Source organism: Diceros bicornis, chromosome 12 (assembly GCF_020826845.1).
Source record: "Diceros bicornis minor isolate mBicDic1 chromosome 12, mDicBic1.mat.cur, whole genome shotgun sequence".
In the NCBI taxonomy this organism is placed as follows: Eukaryota; Metazoa; Chordata; class Mammalia; order Perissodactyla; family Rhinocerotidae; genus Diceros; species Diceros bicornis.
This window is the reverse complement of record NC_080751.1, coordinates 29384584-29402717: the sequence shown is the minus strand read 5'-3', so window position 1 is coordinate 29402717 and position 18134 is coordinate 29384584. Positions and strand designations below refer to the sequence as shown.

The 18134-nt window shown below is 35.1% G+C and overlaps 1 pseudogene; it reads right to left on the bottom strand.

Annotated features, from left to right (window-relative positions):
* Positions 1 to 2567: 2567 nt before the first annotated feature.
* Positions 2568 to 18134, bottom strand: part of LOC131412287 (proteasome maturation protein-like) — a 120815-nt pseudogene continuing 105248 nt past the window's right edge.

Sequence of the window (18134 nt, the reverse complement as noted above, 5' to 3'; positions counted from 1 at the left end):
GTGAATCTTCCTCAGCAAAAAAAAAAAAAAAAGTATATATAGTTTTCTAAATTTGATTTTATAATTGTATAATAATTTAGTAATTATAAAACACAATTACATTGAAATGCAATCACTAAATATAAAATTTAAAAAGTAATTTTCCTATCCAAGTCCACTGGAAAGTTCTTAAAACAATGGCAACCTAGTAGCAAAGAACATTCCCAGTGCCCAGATTTTGGTCTTAATACATCATTTTCGTATAAGATGAACCAAAGTTCCTTGAAAAAATGGCAGGAACCATATAATATCTGCGTGGAAACAACTTTTTATCTTAGATAGCAAAAAAAGATCTCAAACACACTGCTCAGATCATGGCAAAGGACTCAGTAGTAATTGAAGAGTCTCATACTTGGTGAAGACAGGAAAATTTGAGCATCAAAAATAAGATAATTTAAATACGTAAAATACATTTAAATACACGAGTTCATCATGATGCTAAAAAAGTACTAATTGCTCAACATTTGAATGTGCTGGTAAATGGACTCCTTATGCTGTAAAATAAATGTAAAAAATGACATATGTATCCTACTGTTTTCTACAATAACTGTTCTTTTGGATAATCATAGAGCAGATGAGAAGAAGTTTATTTTTAAGGGAAAATTGCAGATAATAAAATACTACAATAGATAGATTTATAATATTATTATTTTATATACTCTAAGGAATTAATTAATCTAGATATTGATCAACAATTACTGCTAACATCAGAAAACAAGACAGACATTATGTCTCGTTTTAGGTAAACACAACACTATCTATGAAATAGTATTGCTGAAAAAAGAAAAATTAATAAATCTGAATCATATCAAGCCTCTGGTTCCAATCCATAGGAAAATACACAAGATTGTTGGTTTGGAAATTTAGGAATTTCCTGGGTGAAACCTGAGACTGGACCTTGGAGACTGGAAACTGGAGGGCAAGAAGAGACTGAAGGGAGAAGTGTATCTTTCCAGATTGGTAGGTGGCAGTTTTAATAAATAAGGGAACTTATGAGGCTTGCCTTGGGTGGCCATAAGACAAATAGATCGCCACACCTGCCCACCAGAATTTTAAAAGTTTGTTTACAGAGAGGCTTTAACTGGGTTCAGTCATGTATACTGTCCAGATGGTCTCAACAACACATTGCTCTCTTAAGGCTGAATCCTTGAAAACAGCTCCCACTGTGGGAACATTTGAAGGACAAGAGAAGAGATGAGGAGTTCAGGATCAGTCCTCTGCCTGAGTCCAGCTCACTAGTCAACCAGTGGTCGTGTCCTCTCAATGACCTCCTCCAACAAAGAGAGAAGAACCTGTTAAAGAATACATGAGAGGGGGCTGGCCCCGTGGCTTAGCGGTTAAGTGCGTGCTCTCCGTTACTGGCGGCCGGGATTCGGATCCTGGGCGCGCACCCATGCACCGCTCATCCAGCCATGCTGAGGCAGCAGTCCACATAGGGCAACTAGAAGGATGTGCAACTATGACATACACCTATCTGCTGGGGCTTTGGGGAGAAAAGGGAGGAGGATTGGCAATAGATGTTAGCTCAGAGCTGGTCTTCCTCAGCAAAAAGAGGAGGATTGGCATGGATGTTAGCTCAGGGCTGATCTTCCTCACAAAAAAAAAAAAAAAAGAAGAATACATGAGAAATGCAATTGGCAAAAGCTAAACTTTAGGAAACTGCTGGCCAAAGGATCTTATTTTTGATTCAACAAATAAGTTGCCAGTAATTTAAAAAAAGAGAGAAATGGAGAGAAAACTTGTATACTAAAAGGGAATTAAGAGCCATATCAATTAATTGCAACGTTGAGAATTTTGTTGGTTCCTGATTTAAAAAGAAAACACTATAAAAATAATTGTGGCATTTATGAGAAAATTGGAAAAATTTGAACAGCGATTGGATTTTTTCTGAGACTAAGGATTTATCGTTAAATTTTTGGAATAATAACAATATCATGGTAATCTTTAAAAAGAGGGCTATTATCCTACAGAGAAATGTAAATATGAAATACATGGAATCCCTAACTGAAATATTTACAGATGAAATAATACAATATCTTAGATTTGCTCAGATATGATATGAGAAGGGGAGGTAGGTAGGAGTATAAAGAACACAAGATGGCCAGGTGTTGATAATTGTTGATGATGGGTACTGGTGAAGGATTTATTATGCTCTTCTTTGTATTTCTACATATGGTTCAATCTTTTTTACAGGAAAAAATTAAAAATAAATATACAAGAAAGCAACATAATATAAAATATATAAATATTTTTAAGATAAGAAAACCCAATTGTGTTCCTTTAGTTGTCAGGCCATTTGCTAAGTGTTCTGATCATTTTAAATAAAACAAAATGTCACACTTGAGGCTTCATGCTTTTAGTGTGCATTTTGTTGGTAGAGATGTTATTTTCCCAGCAGTAGAATTTATATATTTTTGCCAATAATTCCCATGTGTCAATACTTTTAATGTTTTGTACACCAAATTATAGTAAAAAGACAACCATAAACAAGATGCAGTTCCTCTATTTTCATTAACAGCTCAACTGTATTATAGTAAATCAAGTTTATAGTCCACCAAGTGGGGTTCTCCTATTATTTTATTTTGTGATGGATCATTAAAAATATCTTAAAAACCGATAGTTTCATCATTACTGCTCAAAATAGCCTGTGGAAGATTTGAGCTAGGCAAATATGGAAGATACTGAACATGCAGCACTGCCTTGAATTCCATTTGTAATTTTAGTATAGCAAATAGACCCCGGATGTTGCTTAATGTGGATAAATTCATTTTATGTTTTGGTTGATCTATATATTAATCAGCTAGCACTGCCATAACAAAACACCACCCACTGGGTGGCTTAAACAACCGAAATTTATTTTCCCACATTATGAAGGCTAGAAGTCCGAAATCACAAGGCTGGCAGGATTGGTTTCTTCTAAGATCTCTGTCCTTGGCTGCCTTCTCCCTGTGTCCTCACATGGCCTTTGCACATGCAAATCTCTGGTGTCTCTTCCTCTTCTTATAAGGTCATCAGTCATTGGATTAGGAAGGAACCTTTATGACCTCATTTAACCCTAATTACCTCCTTAAAGGCCCTATCTCCAAATATAGTCACATTGGGAGTTAGGGCTTCCACATATGAATTTGGGAGATACAATTCATACATAACAAGCTGAAAAATTTTTCCTAATAATTCAAGAGGATGACTGGGCAAAAGTTTATTTTTCACATAAGAAAAGTCTTTCTGCAAATTGTCATGACTTGCAAAACGTCCACTTGCTGAAAGTTCAGTAACTGGAACGCTGTCCTTCAGCTGAGATCCAAGTTTCTGGCATCCATCTTCAGCCTGCTCTGCACACAGCCTCTTAGCACCCGGATGCTAGCCAGCCGCTCACTTCTAATTCTGGGAGTTGACCCCCCCCACCTGCCAGCACATATTGTTTTAAAATGTGCGTATATTTGTGGCCAAAAAGTTACAGATGGCAAATAAACATGTGAAAAGATGCTTCACATTATATGTCATTAAGGAAATGCAAATTAAAACAATAGTGAGATACCACTACACACCTATCAGAATGGCTAAAATCCAGAACAATGACAAGACCAAATGCTGATAAAGTGCAGAGCATCAGGAATTCTCATTCACTGCTGGTGGGAATGCAAAATGGTACCGTCACTTTGGAAGACAGTTTGGTGGTTTCTTATGAAACCAAACATATACTCTTATCACTCTTACAAAGATCTAGTGATTCTACTCTTTGATATTTACCCCAAAGAATTGAAAACGTATATCCACACAAAAACCTGCATGTGGATGTTTACAGCAGCTTTCTTCATAATTGCCAGAAACTTGGAAGAAACCAAGATGTCCTTCCGTATGTGAATGGATAAATAAACCGTGGTACATCTAGACAATGGAATATTATTCAGTGCTAAAAAGAAATGAGCTATCAAGTCATTAAAAGACATGGAGGAAACTTAAATGTATATTACTAAGTAAAAGAAGCCAATCAGAAAAGGTTACATACTGTATGATTGTAACTATGTATATGACATTCAGAAAAAGACAAAACTATGGAGACTAAAAATATCAGTGGTTCCCAGGGCTTATGGGGAAGGGAGGGATGAATAGGTGAAGGACAGAGGATTTTTAGGGCATGATATTCTGTATAATATCATAATGGTAGATATATGTCATTATATATTTGTCAAAACCCATACAATGCACAACACCAAGAGTGAATCCTAACGTAAACTATGGACTTTGAGTAATTATGCTGTGTCAATGTGGGTTCATCAGTTATAAGAAATGTACCATTCTGGTGAGAGGTGTTGATAATGGAGGAAGTTATGCACGTGTGGGGACAAGGCATATGGGAAATCTCCACACCTTCCGCTCAATTTTGCTATAAACTTAAAACTGTTCTGAAAAATAAAGACCATTTAAAAATAATAAGCGTAAAAGAAAAAAAGTTTTAAAAGTTTGAATCTCATTTCTTTTATTTACTGTGTGATTTTGAAAAAGTTAATTAGTATATATGTAGTCCAGTATACCTATCTGTAAAATGGAGTAATAAAGGTAATTGCCTCTCAGAATTATTACAGATAATTAAAAATGAAAAAATAAAGATTTTACAAAATGCTTTCAAATATTAATTTGTACTAAATTGAAAGGGAAGCTTTCAGCTCAGACATCAATGCAAAACAAATATTGCAGATAGGAGGCCGTTGATTCCTTTACCCTACTTCTCTAAGGTGAATTATAGAAATACTTATTTCTATTAATTATTTTATAGATTCCCCAGATCTATATATGAGATCTATGTTTATAATAAGCTTACTCAATTTAAGAAAAAAATAATCACTGTTATGATGAGGCAATACATACTCCTGGTACAAACTTCAGACTTAACTAAATCATATATTGGTGAAAAGAAATTCCCCCTACTCCTTTCTTCATCCAATTTCCGTCCCTAGAAGTAACCACTGTTACCGTCTTGTACATGTTTACAGATATGTCCTAAACATTTACAAAGAATGAATGAGAGTGCTTGGTTCTGGAGGTGTTATTAATCGTACTGAATCACCAGTATTGCACAGATACTAATAAATCAGAATGGATTTTGGTCTTAGCTTTGGTCAGGGTCCTGGAGTCCCCTGGTTGTGACACTTGCCCAAGGTCAATAGGTTGATAAGTGCATGATGTCAGGATGGGGCGAGGCGGTCATTACTCAAACTCTGTGCTAGGCATGTGGTGGTTAAAAAGGACAGTAAAAAGGGAAAGTAGTAGTGTAGGATGAGAGGTAATAAAGGTGTATGTTATCTATTTTACCATTTTTCCTGAACAAACCTTTCTTTCTTTTGTATCACAGATGTCATACTTAAAGTAGTGTATATACATGTATAGCCTATATAGATAATCTAGTTTTGTTAGTAAGAACGTTGGTAACATTTTTTCACTTAAAAATAAAAGATTTAGCAGAACAATGTACTAGTTCCTTTACATACCTTTCCCCTAACCTTCAAAATATCATTTCTAATAAACTCATATTCCCACTGGGTAGATAAAGAAATTGATGCTTAGAGTCATTAAAGAACTGCCCAGAACCGTGAGCTAGGATTTGTCCCATATGTATGTGATTGTGATTCCAAAACCGAAGGTTTTTAATTTGACTAATAAGCCTTATTAATGCTAAGTCCCTGAGTAAAGATGTATTTTCTTACCTAAAATTAATATATTCTCAGCTCTAAGTATTTTTACTTTGATTTTCTTTGTTCCTTATATGCATCTTCCTCCTTTGCCGCCCCCAAACCTCCTAAGAATTGTCGTTTTCTAGGATTTCAGGATGAGACTCTGTGTACAATTACATTTTTCATTTTTTCTAACTTTAGAAATGTGGCAGTCAATGAGAACTTTGTACAGTTATTCTTCAGATTCAATTTCGATCATGTACATGACTCATTCAGCCTTCTCAGGTCCTTTCATGAACCGGCTCAGAAGCAAGGCACTTCAGGTTTGATGCATTTCAAGTCCCATATAACGCAGTGCTCACTTTCAAGTGTGTTCGTTCAAAGCCATCCTCTTTTATACCTCAAAGTCAAGAGAGGTTTTCGTATAAAAGAATTTCTCAACCGACCACTGTTAGTTTCGTGTAAATACAGTGAAGAGATAATAGAGAGAAGTAGCCAAAAAAAGCATCATTTGCACAGGGTAAAACAAAATAAAATGTCAAATCATATCTGTCTCCCTCTTTTCCTTTCACTCACTTATTAGTAAGCACAGATATTGGAAAAGACCTAAGAGCCAATATGTGATTCCAGGGCTTTCTGTCTTTCAAATAACTTATGCTAGTTGGTGTGTCCGTAAGACAGTATGATAGAACGGGAAGTAGAATAGCTGGATGAGTGCGAGCCCTCACTAACTAATGGATGAGCCTGGGCATCCATTTTCTGATCTTCAGCTTCAACTTCCATAAAATCATCATAATATCTATTTCTTAGGGCTGTTTAGAAGATTAAGTGATGTGTGTAAAATGTTTTATAAACTGTAAAGCACATAAAATAGAGGTTATATTTAGTATCTCAGACAAATCTGTGCAGTTTTGCCACAAAGTCTCGTTCCGTGTTCGGTGCATTTAAGAATCCATACAAATATTTAAAACTGGTTTCAAATTTGGCATACAAATTACATCCACGGCAGGGAAGACAGAAAGGTAACTCCATGATAGACAGAGTCATGCAAGGTCCAGGCACAGAGGTTCCGGAACTTTAGCAGCATCTTCTCTAGTACTAGGGGTAGAAATGATACAGCTTGAAGAAAAGTTTTCAGGAGGGAAATGGAGAACAAGAGATATCAAGTGCCACGTCTAACGCAGCAAAAATAATTATTGGTCAAACACTCCACAACCCAGAACCCAAGGCTCTCAGGCAAGTTTCCCTCCTCTCATCATAGATATGTATGATCTCCAAAACACTAATGCTGAAATCTCAGGTGACCGGCAATTCAGCAGTGGAAATATATAGGAACAGACAGCTCTGCCCAACCTAACTCAATTAATACCATATAAGTAACTCTCAAGAGTAGTTCTGGTGCTAACCAACCTTCACAGACTTGCAGCTTGGACATACATGCCCAACAACCTGTATCTATAAATAACAAGAATCCAAGTGGGAGCTGATCATTTTTTCTTGCTTCCACTGTTAACATTTTTTTATATTTTAATTTTTTTGTTGATTTCTACTTTGAAGGCACATGTGAAGAACAGTACCTTTCAATAAAGAAATTTCAGAAAATCACTGTCTGCCCTAAAGATAATGTTCATTCACTGAGTGCTAACCCGGACAGTTAATGAATAAGGGATTAAGACAGCTTTATAGGTTAAATAGTTCTTGCCTCTGTTCTAAAAACAAACGAAAAGTTCTTTAAGTCATAACTGATGTCCTGGAATCAAAGAAAAGTGCAAATATAAAACCTGTCTTCATTTTTGAAATAGTTGGTTTCCTAGCATGTATTACTTACTATTTTGTGAATCAAACATTTTTTTCCAAATTAATTAAGGGGGCTTGATACTCACATGTTAAAAGTTGAATACCTTTTTAATGTGAATAAATATAACTAAATATATCTTTTTACAAATTTTGATTTTCTTTCTTAAATTGGTAGTGTCTAGTAACTTTAGTAATTCTTCAATATAGACAAACAAGACTACTTGAGATAGAGCATTTTTGTCACGGCTATATTTATTCAGTGTAAGGACAAGAGATAGGCAAAGCAATTTTGGCACTCATCTTCACACTGTACAAACACTGAGGAAGCTGAAACTGGGGAAGGTCTAATTCAAAGAGGATGACCAGCAGTTACAATTTCTGAGGAATGAAGCTCCATTTTCACACTTTGGGTCACAGGAAAGAAGTATTTAGGACACGTGGCAACACTCTAAGATCTCATCTTGACTGAACTGTATGTTGTGGGTAAGTCCTTTAATATTTGGGGGCCTCTAATGTGCAAAATGAGAAAGTTGAACATATCATGGTCCCTGAGTTTTTACTACAAAGTCGCTTTTTAAAATTTATTCAAACACTTTTTAAAATCTAATTTTTGATTTACATAAATGTTCAGGAATAGTACAAAGAATTTCCTTCTATCTCTCATGTTGCTTCCTCTAGTGTTAACATCTTACATAATCATAGTAAAATTATCAAGAACAGAAAATTAACATTGGTACAATATTATTAACTAAACCACAGACTTTATTTGAATCTCACCAATATTCCACTAATGTCATTTTTTCCACAAGATTCTACACAGTGTCCCACATTAGATTTAGTTGTTATGCTGGCTGTAGCAGATCCTCAGTCTTTCCTTGCCTTTCATTACTATGACATTTTTGAAAAGTATTGACCCAGTAATTTTGTAGAATGAGCCTAAATTTGGGATCATCTGATGTTTTCTCATGTTTAGATTAAGGTTATGCATTTTTGTCAAAAATACCACAAAAATAATGTTGTACCCTTCTAGGTGCCTCACATCAAGGGGTTCATGATATTGATATGTCCTATTCCTGGTGATGTTTACCTTGATTATTTGGTTAAGATGGTGTCTGCTGTATTTCTCCACTATCAAGTCACTGTCTTCACATTTGCAGTTCATAAGTATCTTGGGGGACATAACTTGAGGCATGGAAATCTTTTTCTCCTCAAACCTTTTCCTGATTTTAGTATCCATTGGTGGATCTTTTCTGCCACAATTATTACTGTAGTGATTGACTAGTGATGATCCTTTATTTCCCTCATTCCTTCTATATGTATTCATTGGAATTCTACTGTAAGGAAGACCTGTCCTTTCCCCCCTATTTATTCATTAATCTGATTATTTATGTACACCAGTAAGGGTTCATGAATATTTATTTTATTCTATGAGTTATATTCCAATGCTATCATTATTTATGCTATTGAAAAACTTGTTTCAGCTTTGTCCATTAGGGGCTCCTTCAGGTTGGCTCTTCCATTGTTTCTTTCTTTTCTTTTAAAATTTTTCTTACTTTCTGGGACTAGAAGAAATTTCAGACTCCTCATATTTTCCTGCCACAATTCTGGCACCAAGCAGTTCTTCAAGGAGTCCTAGTTCTTTTTATTGGAGAATGGTGTTTATAAACTCAGATCTGGGGCTTAGGCGTGCTCATTGCTACTGGTATGTCATGGCTTCTAGGCCATGCCAACAGACAGAGGTGGGAATATATGTTTGTGTACTAACCCCTACATGAGCTCAAGTGTGCACGCCTACAGACACATACACACACCTCCCACATCTATTTTTCTGTTTATCTATCAAAAACCATGAATTTATACTATCTCTAATTCAAAACTGACACAACATGGTTCATTCTAGCCTTCTTCCTACTTATTTATAAATTCTTTCCCCAAAAGTGAGAAAGCTGGCTCTCATTATATCTACACTGTATTTTCTTATTTTTTCAATTTGAGGATACACATAAAATAGTTTCAGAATTGCTAAATCATACCCCTATGAAAAACACTTGTAATGACTAGAGTTCATTTTTATCTTTAGCCTCACGGTATTCAATCAAGATACTGTTTTCCACAGTCAGTATGTTAGTTCTTGACTTCCTCACTCCATTCAGCATGGATATATTATTCATTTGTGAGACAGTTAGGTTCATTTGTTAGTGTTTGTACTCCATGTTTGATTCTCACCACCACATTCTGATTGGTTTTAAATGTTTGTGTATTTTGGGGTACATGTGAGTAGTACCAAGGCCATTTTTTATTATTTCTACAAAAGATTCATGTTTTAAAATTGTTGGGTAATAAGAAGTTGCCATTAAGTGGTAATGTTCTATTTCCTGTTTGTTTTCTATATTAATTAAAGTCATAGAAAATTTCAAAAAGAGATTCCAATGTTCTCTGTGAGTTGATTTAAATTCTGACCAAAATAAAGAAAAAATTGACAATCAGCGACCTCATATAGCATTATATCGAGAAGTGCGTAATTTAAATTGTTTAAAAAAAATATTGCAAATAGTTCACTCTACTACTTTCATAGGCACGTAGAATAAAACACTGGACTAAATGATTTCTAAGAATATACCCCCATGTATGATTCAGTCCTGAGTCACAGAGTTGGGGGTCATCAGTAGAAGAAGCCCAATCACCTGCACCACACCTGACCCACAAAACCACTCCCCAGGGTTGGACAGGAGAGAAGAGGATAGATGTAAATGACTAGTTGGAGTAACAGGGTGTGAGATCATACTCAGTTTCCTATTTGCCAAAGGTCCAAGTTCTTAAATCATACCATGAAATTATCAACATTCTTTTTTCTCTTCCCATACCAGTTTCAATTCTTACATTCTGGTATGTGAAATAGAAATCATAATGATTCAAGTTATGCAATTCTTACAGTTACACAAACTACTGAATTCTTAAAGTTAGAATTCCTCAGATTTAACAACCTAAAGAGATTTTAAAACGAAGTCGTTGAATTTGACAAAAGATTTTCTAAGAAAAATTATGCACGTGGTATAGCTATTTTTAAGCAGAATATGCCTGAAGTCATCTCATTTCAACCTCGTATTTTAAAAAATATTTTTTGTACTTTCTTTTCCAATCTTTATTTGAATTTTACATGTTAATATCCATCATCGACGGGGAGGTAATATAAAGAGAAACACGTTAACTTGATTTATAGCTGGAGATTGACAAGTCTCATTGTCAGTTTGGTAGAATTGTGCATGTACCCTGGCTCCGCGTTTGAAATCTCCCACACAGATTGTGTGCTAATTAATATTGAATTGCAAAATATTGCCATAATCTTGTGACTTGGCTAAATTCAAGTGATGGATGAAGTTTTTTTTCTCAGTTTATTGGTGTAAAAAAATATAACATTCATCATTTTAAGTTCATCAACTCGGATTTTAGTAGGAACTCAGATGTCAAAAACCTTTGGTATTAGCATTATATTCACAATAATATCATGTTCTCTATTTTCTCACTAAAAGGATGAGAACTCTGAACTTTTAGTAACTAATGGAGTCCCTTACATTGTCACAGCAACCCCATAATTAATTTGTAATGTACGAATGTGCCCTCTTTTAGGTCTTACCTCATCTGCTATCCTCTGATACATCAGAAGTGCAGTGAATATATTTTTTCTTTCTACAAATAAAGTTAAATAGTTCCCATAATGAATTTCTACCACCTATTTGAGGGTAATGTTTTATTTGCTGCTGCAAATTTCTCACCCTGAGCAACATTCACACACTCATTTAGTGCTTCTGTAAGATTTCTGAGATTTTCATTCTGGAAAGTATTACTCTAAAGATGACTCACATCAAGTACCACATGTTTTTGACTTGAACTCTCAGCAATAAAATCTCTAAAAGGACTGCTTAGCCCAGACCTTGTCTTTTCAACACTACTCTCCAATAAAAGGAACTAGGTCTCCCTGGAAAACGGCTGATGTCAGAGCTAGGGCACAGAAATGTACAACATGACCCTGGAACATCTTGAGTTGCCAATAAGTAAAAAAACACAGAAAGAAATGGGAGCATATTGAAAGAACAGAGGAGCCAACTCAAAGGAGCTGCCAATTGCCAAAGCTGGCACAAATTGAGCAACAAAATAAACAGTGATAATGTTGTATTACAAGAAATAGAATAAAATAAATACACGTGGATCCATACCGATCCATGAATGAATGAATAAATAAATAGTTACATAAATGCAGGAGAAGAAATGGCTCTTCACTTACAGGAAAATTCCAGTTCACAAATGTAGGAAAAATAAACAAAATAGAAATTTACCGTTAGACAAATACCACAATAATTGTTGTAGCAGGCAAGAACCATTTATGGATGCTAAAATTAGCAGATAAGAGTATGACGTGAAACAGGATATTTGGATAGTCAAAGTATTTCGTCGTGAGAGCCTTGTTAATTATAAAAAGAAAAATCATAATTTTACAGTGAGGAAAACTGGTTGACATCACATTAGCCATGTGATCAAAGTTAACATTACCAGCAGTGAGACATACTGACCTCAGGTGCTTCCTGACATGATGCACTGAGAAGGGCATACAATTCCTGTGGTATTCTTGACAAAAATGCATAACCTCAATCTAATCATGAGACAATACTTGTTGTTTGTGCCGTCTAGTCAATTTCGACGCCTGGTGACCCTGTGACAACAAAGCAAACCCTGCCCTTTTGTGTATTTCTGCACCATCCTCTCACCTCCTGGTGATCCTTCAGACAGTGCTCCACTGCTATTCATAGGGGGTTCATGGTCAGTTTTTTTGGGAGTGAGTAGCCAGGTCCTTCTTCCTAATCTTAGTCTGGAATCTCCGCTGAAACCTGTCCACCATCAGTGACTATTTGAAATACCGGCGGCATAACTTTCAGCATCACAGCAACATGCAGCTGCTGCAGTACGACAACTGACAGACAGGTGGTGTGGTTCCCTAGTGGTGACAGCGACAAATCGTAACCATTAGACCAGCAAGGCTTGCTGAAAAAACATTACACAAACCCAAATTGAGGGCATTCTACAAATAGCTGGCCTGGTGTCTTCAAAAGTGCCAAAGTCAAGAAAGACAAAGAAAGAATGAGGAAATGAGGAACTGTCCTAGACTGAAGGAAAGTAAGGGAGCACGACAACCAAATGGAGTCTCAGATCCAGGATTGGATCCTGAATCAGAAAAAGGGCAACAGTGGGAAAACTAGCAAAATTCAAATTAGGTCAGTAGATTATTTAATAGTATTGTATCAAAGTTAATTTTTTCCTTTAGACAGTTTTATAATGGTTTTTAAGGTGTTAACATTAGGGAAAGCTGAGTGAAGAATATATAGGAATTCCTTTCACTATGTTTGCAACTTTTCTGTAGGTCTAAAATTATTTCAAAATAAAATGTTAAAAAAAAAAAGGTCTGCTCATGAAGGTTTTCCTCTCAAACTTCTAGAGTTGAGACAGGATATTGAAAGAGGCCTCAAGAAAGTAGATCAGCTGAGATAATCTTTCCAAACTTAAATAATATGAAGAGAACCCTTTAAAAGAGAAAATAAAATCTGAAATTTTATTAATACATTCTGGTGCCTGTTTCTGAAATGCTGTGTTAAGATTGCTCAACACAGTCTTTGGAAACTAGTCTTTGAATCATTACTCTGAGATTTGTTTCTTTGGCTTCCTGAAACAAGCTGCAAGTCCATGAGTCTCTCACGCCTCAGAGGACATTCTTATACTGCCAGCAATGCCCTTGTAGCACGTCTATCTATCTCCTTGTGAGTATCTACATTTAGTCCCCAGAATATCTTTGGATGTAAAATGTTGCCCAAAGGAGAGATGCAAACAAAACTATATTCATGTTTCCATGTCATATTAGCATTGGGCTTCATCTTATTGTTTCTCAAACACATTTGGATAAACTTTCCACACGTGCAGTTTTCTAAGCAAAATGTATATTAAAACCTTTAAAAGCTAGAGTCATAAATATCTCATAGAATCTGGTATGTAAACAATTTACATTTGTTCTCTCTTGCAAGGAATGCCAAAAGAAGACATGTTTAGTAATAGTGTACTTTTATCTCTGCTTTACGTCCTTATCTTTTCCTAACAACCAACTACTTCAAAAAGCACTTACTAGAATAAAGTACTTGGTACCTATAGTGCCTGGTGGCTTGGCTCCTACAAGCATATCTCAAATAGAGTTCAGTGCAGCATTTTCATTAGGAAAAACTGTTGGTGTTTCCTGATGCCTCTACCCTTTTCCTCATTTAAGGGTAATCTTTTGTAAGATACATTTGTATTAAAGCAAATACGTGTGTGTATATATATATTTGTGTGTGTGTGTGAGGAAGATTAGCCCTGAGCTAACATCTGTTGCCAATCCTCCTCTTTTTGCTGAGGAAGATTGGCTCTGGGCTAACATCCGTGCCCATCTTCCACTACTTGATATGGGACACCGCCACAGCGTGGCTTGATAAGCGGTGCGTATGTCCACACCCAGGATTTGAACCTGCGAACCCCAGGCCGCCGAAGCAGAGCGTGTGAACTTAACCACTACGTCACCAGGCCAGCCCCTGTGTATATTTTTTCATTCATATAAATTCACTTATATATACATGTATATATCATATATCATAAAAATCTTATATATTAAGGCAAATATATATTCACCTCTTGCTCTGAAACCCTTTCAAAGGCCTCTCTTTTTTGTTCAGAATAAAATTCAAACTATTTAGGAGCTTTACAATCTGGCTTTAACCTTTCTCTTTAACCTTATTTACTAGTAAACTACACAAAACTTTTATACTAGCTTTCCCCATTCATAGCTTACATAATTCCAGTTCTGTTTATTTTTAACATTTACAGACATCTTTCTCCCAATTTCCCCTACTCTCCATTTACTTTTCCTTTCGGAAATGGGCAGCTCTAATACCAGTAACTCCGCGAACACTATGATGAATTCCAGCCCTAGGGATCATCCTCTTCCTTCTCCCTCTCCCCCCCCTCCTCTTCCTCCTCCTCCTCCTTCTTCTAAACTGCTTTTATCGACTTTTTCACTTTTTAAAAAAATTTTGGTTACAAAAACATGTAAACCACAAGACATGAGATATACTATCTTAAATTTTAAGTGTACAGTATTGTTAACTATAACAGTACACAACGTTGTACGGCAGATCTCAAGAAGTTTTTCATCTTGTGTGAATGAAACTCAGTATCTATTGAACAGCAAGTCCACATTTCACCCTCCCTCAAGCCTCTGGCAACCACCATTCTACTTCCTGTTTCTATGACTCTGGCTACTTTAGATGTCTCATATAAGTGGAATCATCCAGTATTTGCCCTTTGGTGACTGTTTAATTTCACTTAGCATGATGTCCCCATGTTGTAGCATATGACAGGATTTCCTTCTTTCTCATGGCTAAATAATATTCTAGTGTATGTAAATACCACATTTTCTTTATCCATTCATTCATCCATGGACATTTAGGCTATTCCATCTCTTGGCTATTGTAAGTAATGCTGCAATTAACATGTGAGTCAAATATTTCTTTGAGGTCCCAATTTCAGCTATTTTGGATAAATACCCAGAACTAGGACTGCTGAATCATATGGTAGTTCTATTTTTAACTTTTTGAGGAAACTTCACACTGCTTTCCATAGTGTCTGCACCATTTTATATTCCCACCAACAGTGCACAAGTCTTCCAATTTCTCCACATCCTCAGTAACACTTATTTTCTGTATTTTTCTTTTTATAATTGCCATCCTAACAGGTGTGAGATGATGGGTCATTGAGATTTTGATTTGCCTTTCCCTGATGATTAGTGATGTTGAACATCTTTTCATTTACCTGTTGACAATTTGTTTGTCTTTTTGGAGAAATACCTCTTCAAGTCCTTTGCTTATTTTTTAATCAGGTTATTTGTTTTTTTGCTATTGAGTTGTAGGATTTCCTTGAGTATTAACTCCTTATCAGATACATGGTTTGCAAATATTTTCTCCCATTCCATAGGTTTCCTTTTCATTCTGTTCATTGTTTCCTTTGCCTTGCAGAAGGTTTTTAGTTTCACATAGTCCTGCTTGTCTATTTTTGCTTTTGTTGCTTGTGCTTTTGGGGTCATATCCAAGAAATCATCTTTTGCCAAGACAAATATTTTGAAGACTTTCCCTAGGTTGTTTTCTAGGAGTTTTGCAGTTTCAGATCTTACATTTAAGCCTTTAATCCATTTTGAGTTGATTTTAGTGTACAGTGTAAGATAATGATCCAATTTCATTCATTTGCACACAGATATCCAATTCTCTCAACATCGTTTGTTGAAGAGACTATCCTTTTCCCATTGTGTAGTCTTGACATCCTTATAGAACACCATTTGACTGTTTGTGTGTGGGTTTATTTCTGGGATCTCTACTCTGTTCCATTAGTCTATTTGTCTGTCTTTATGCCAATACCACTCTGTTTTGATTATGGTAGGTTTATAATACTTTTTGAAATCAGGAAGTGTGAGGCCTCCAGCTCTGTTCTTCTTTATCAAGATTGTTTTTGGCTATTCACCGTCCTTTGTGGTTCCATATGAATTTTAGGGTTGTTTTTTCTATATATGTAAAAATACTACTGTGATTTTGATAGGTATTGCATTGAATCTGTAGGATCACTTTGGGCAGTATGGACATTTTAACAATATTAAGTCTTCTGATCCAGGAATACAGGATATCTTTCCATTTATTCGTGTCTTCTTTAATTTCTTTCACCAATATTTTGTAGTTTTCACTGTACAAGGCTTTCGCCTCCTTTGTTAGGACTATTACTAAGTATTTTATTCTTTTTGATGTTATTGTAAATGGGATCATTTTCTTAATTTCCTCTTCAGATTGTTCATTGTTAGTGTATAGAAATGCAACTGATTTTTGTATGTCAATTTTGCATCCTGCAAATTAACTGAATTCATTTATTAGTTTTAACAGTTTTATATGGAATCTTGAGAATTTTCAAAACATAAGATCATGTCATCTGTGAACAGAGATAATTTTACTTCTTTATTTCTGATTTTTATTTCTTTTTCTTGCCCAACTGCCAGCTAGGACTTTCAGTACTATGTGGAATAGAAGAGGCAAGAGTGGGCATCCTTGCGTTGCTCCTGATCTCGGAGAAACACTTTCAGTTTTTTGCCAATGAGTATGATGCTAGCTGTGGTCTTTTAATATATGGTCTTTATTATGTTGAGGTAATTTCCTTTTATTCCTACTTTAAGTGTTTTTATCATGAAAGGCTGTAAAATTTTGTCAAATGCTTTTTCTACATCTATTGGGTTGATCATGTGATTTTTATCCTTTGTTCTGTTAATATGGTATACCATATTATTTGATTTTCATATGTTGAACCATCCTTGCATTCCTGGGATAAATCTCACTTGGTCATGGTCTTAGATTCTTTTAATGTGCTGCTGAATTCAGTTTACTAGTATCTTATTGAAGATTTTTGCATCTATATTCTAGTGTCTTTTTTGGACTTTGGTATTACAGTAAGACTGGCTTTACAAAATAAGTTTGGAAGTGTTCTCTCCTCTTAATTTTTCTGGAAGAGTTTGAGAAGGATTAGCATTACTTGTTTTTTAAACGTTTGGTATAATTCACCAGTGATGTTTCTGGTCCTGGGCTTTTCTTTGTCGGGAGGTTTTTGATTAATGATTCCATCTCCTTACTAGTTATAAGTCTGTTCAGATTTTCTATTTCTTCATAATTTAGTCTTAGTATGTTATATGTTTCTAGGAATTTATCCATTTCATCTAGGTTATCCAATTTGTTGATGAATAATTGTTCACAGTAGTCTCTTATAATCCCTTTAATTCCTGTGGCATCAGTAGTAATGTTTCCTCTTTTGCTTATGATTTTATTTATTTGAGTTTTCTCTGTTTTTTTCTTAGTTAATTGAGTCAAAAGTTTGTCAATTTTTTTCTAAAACCAATTCTTAGTTTTGTTGATTTTTTTCTGTTCTTTTTTAATTCTCTTACTTTATTTATTTCTGTTCTAATCTTAATTATTTCCTTCCTTCTGCTAACTTTGGACTTATTTGTCCTTCTTTTTCTAGTTCCTTGAAGTATCACGTTAGATTGTTTATTTGAGATCTTCTTTTTTAATGTAGGTGTTTATTGCTTTAAACTTCCCTCTTAGTACTGCTTTTGCTGCATCTCATAAGTTTGTTATATTGCTTTTTGTTTTCATTTGTATCAAGATATTTTATAATTTCCCTTTTGATTTCTTCTTTGACACGCTGGTTGTTCAAAGGTGTGTTGTTTTATTTCCACATATTTGTGAATTTTATAGCTTTCCTTCTGCTATTAATTTTTAGTTGCACTCCATTGAGATCAGAAAAGATAGTTGGTATGATTTCAATCTTCTTAAATTTGTTAAGACTTGTTTTGTGACCTAACATGCCATCTATCCTGCAGAATGATTCATGTATGCTTGAGAAGAATGTATATTCTGTTGATGCTGCATGGAATTTCTGCATATTTCTACTGAGTCCATTTGGTATATAGTGTTATTCAAGTCCTGTTTTTCCTCATTGATCTTCTGTTTGGATGTTCTATATATTATG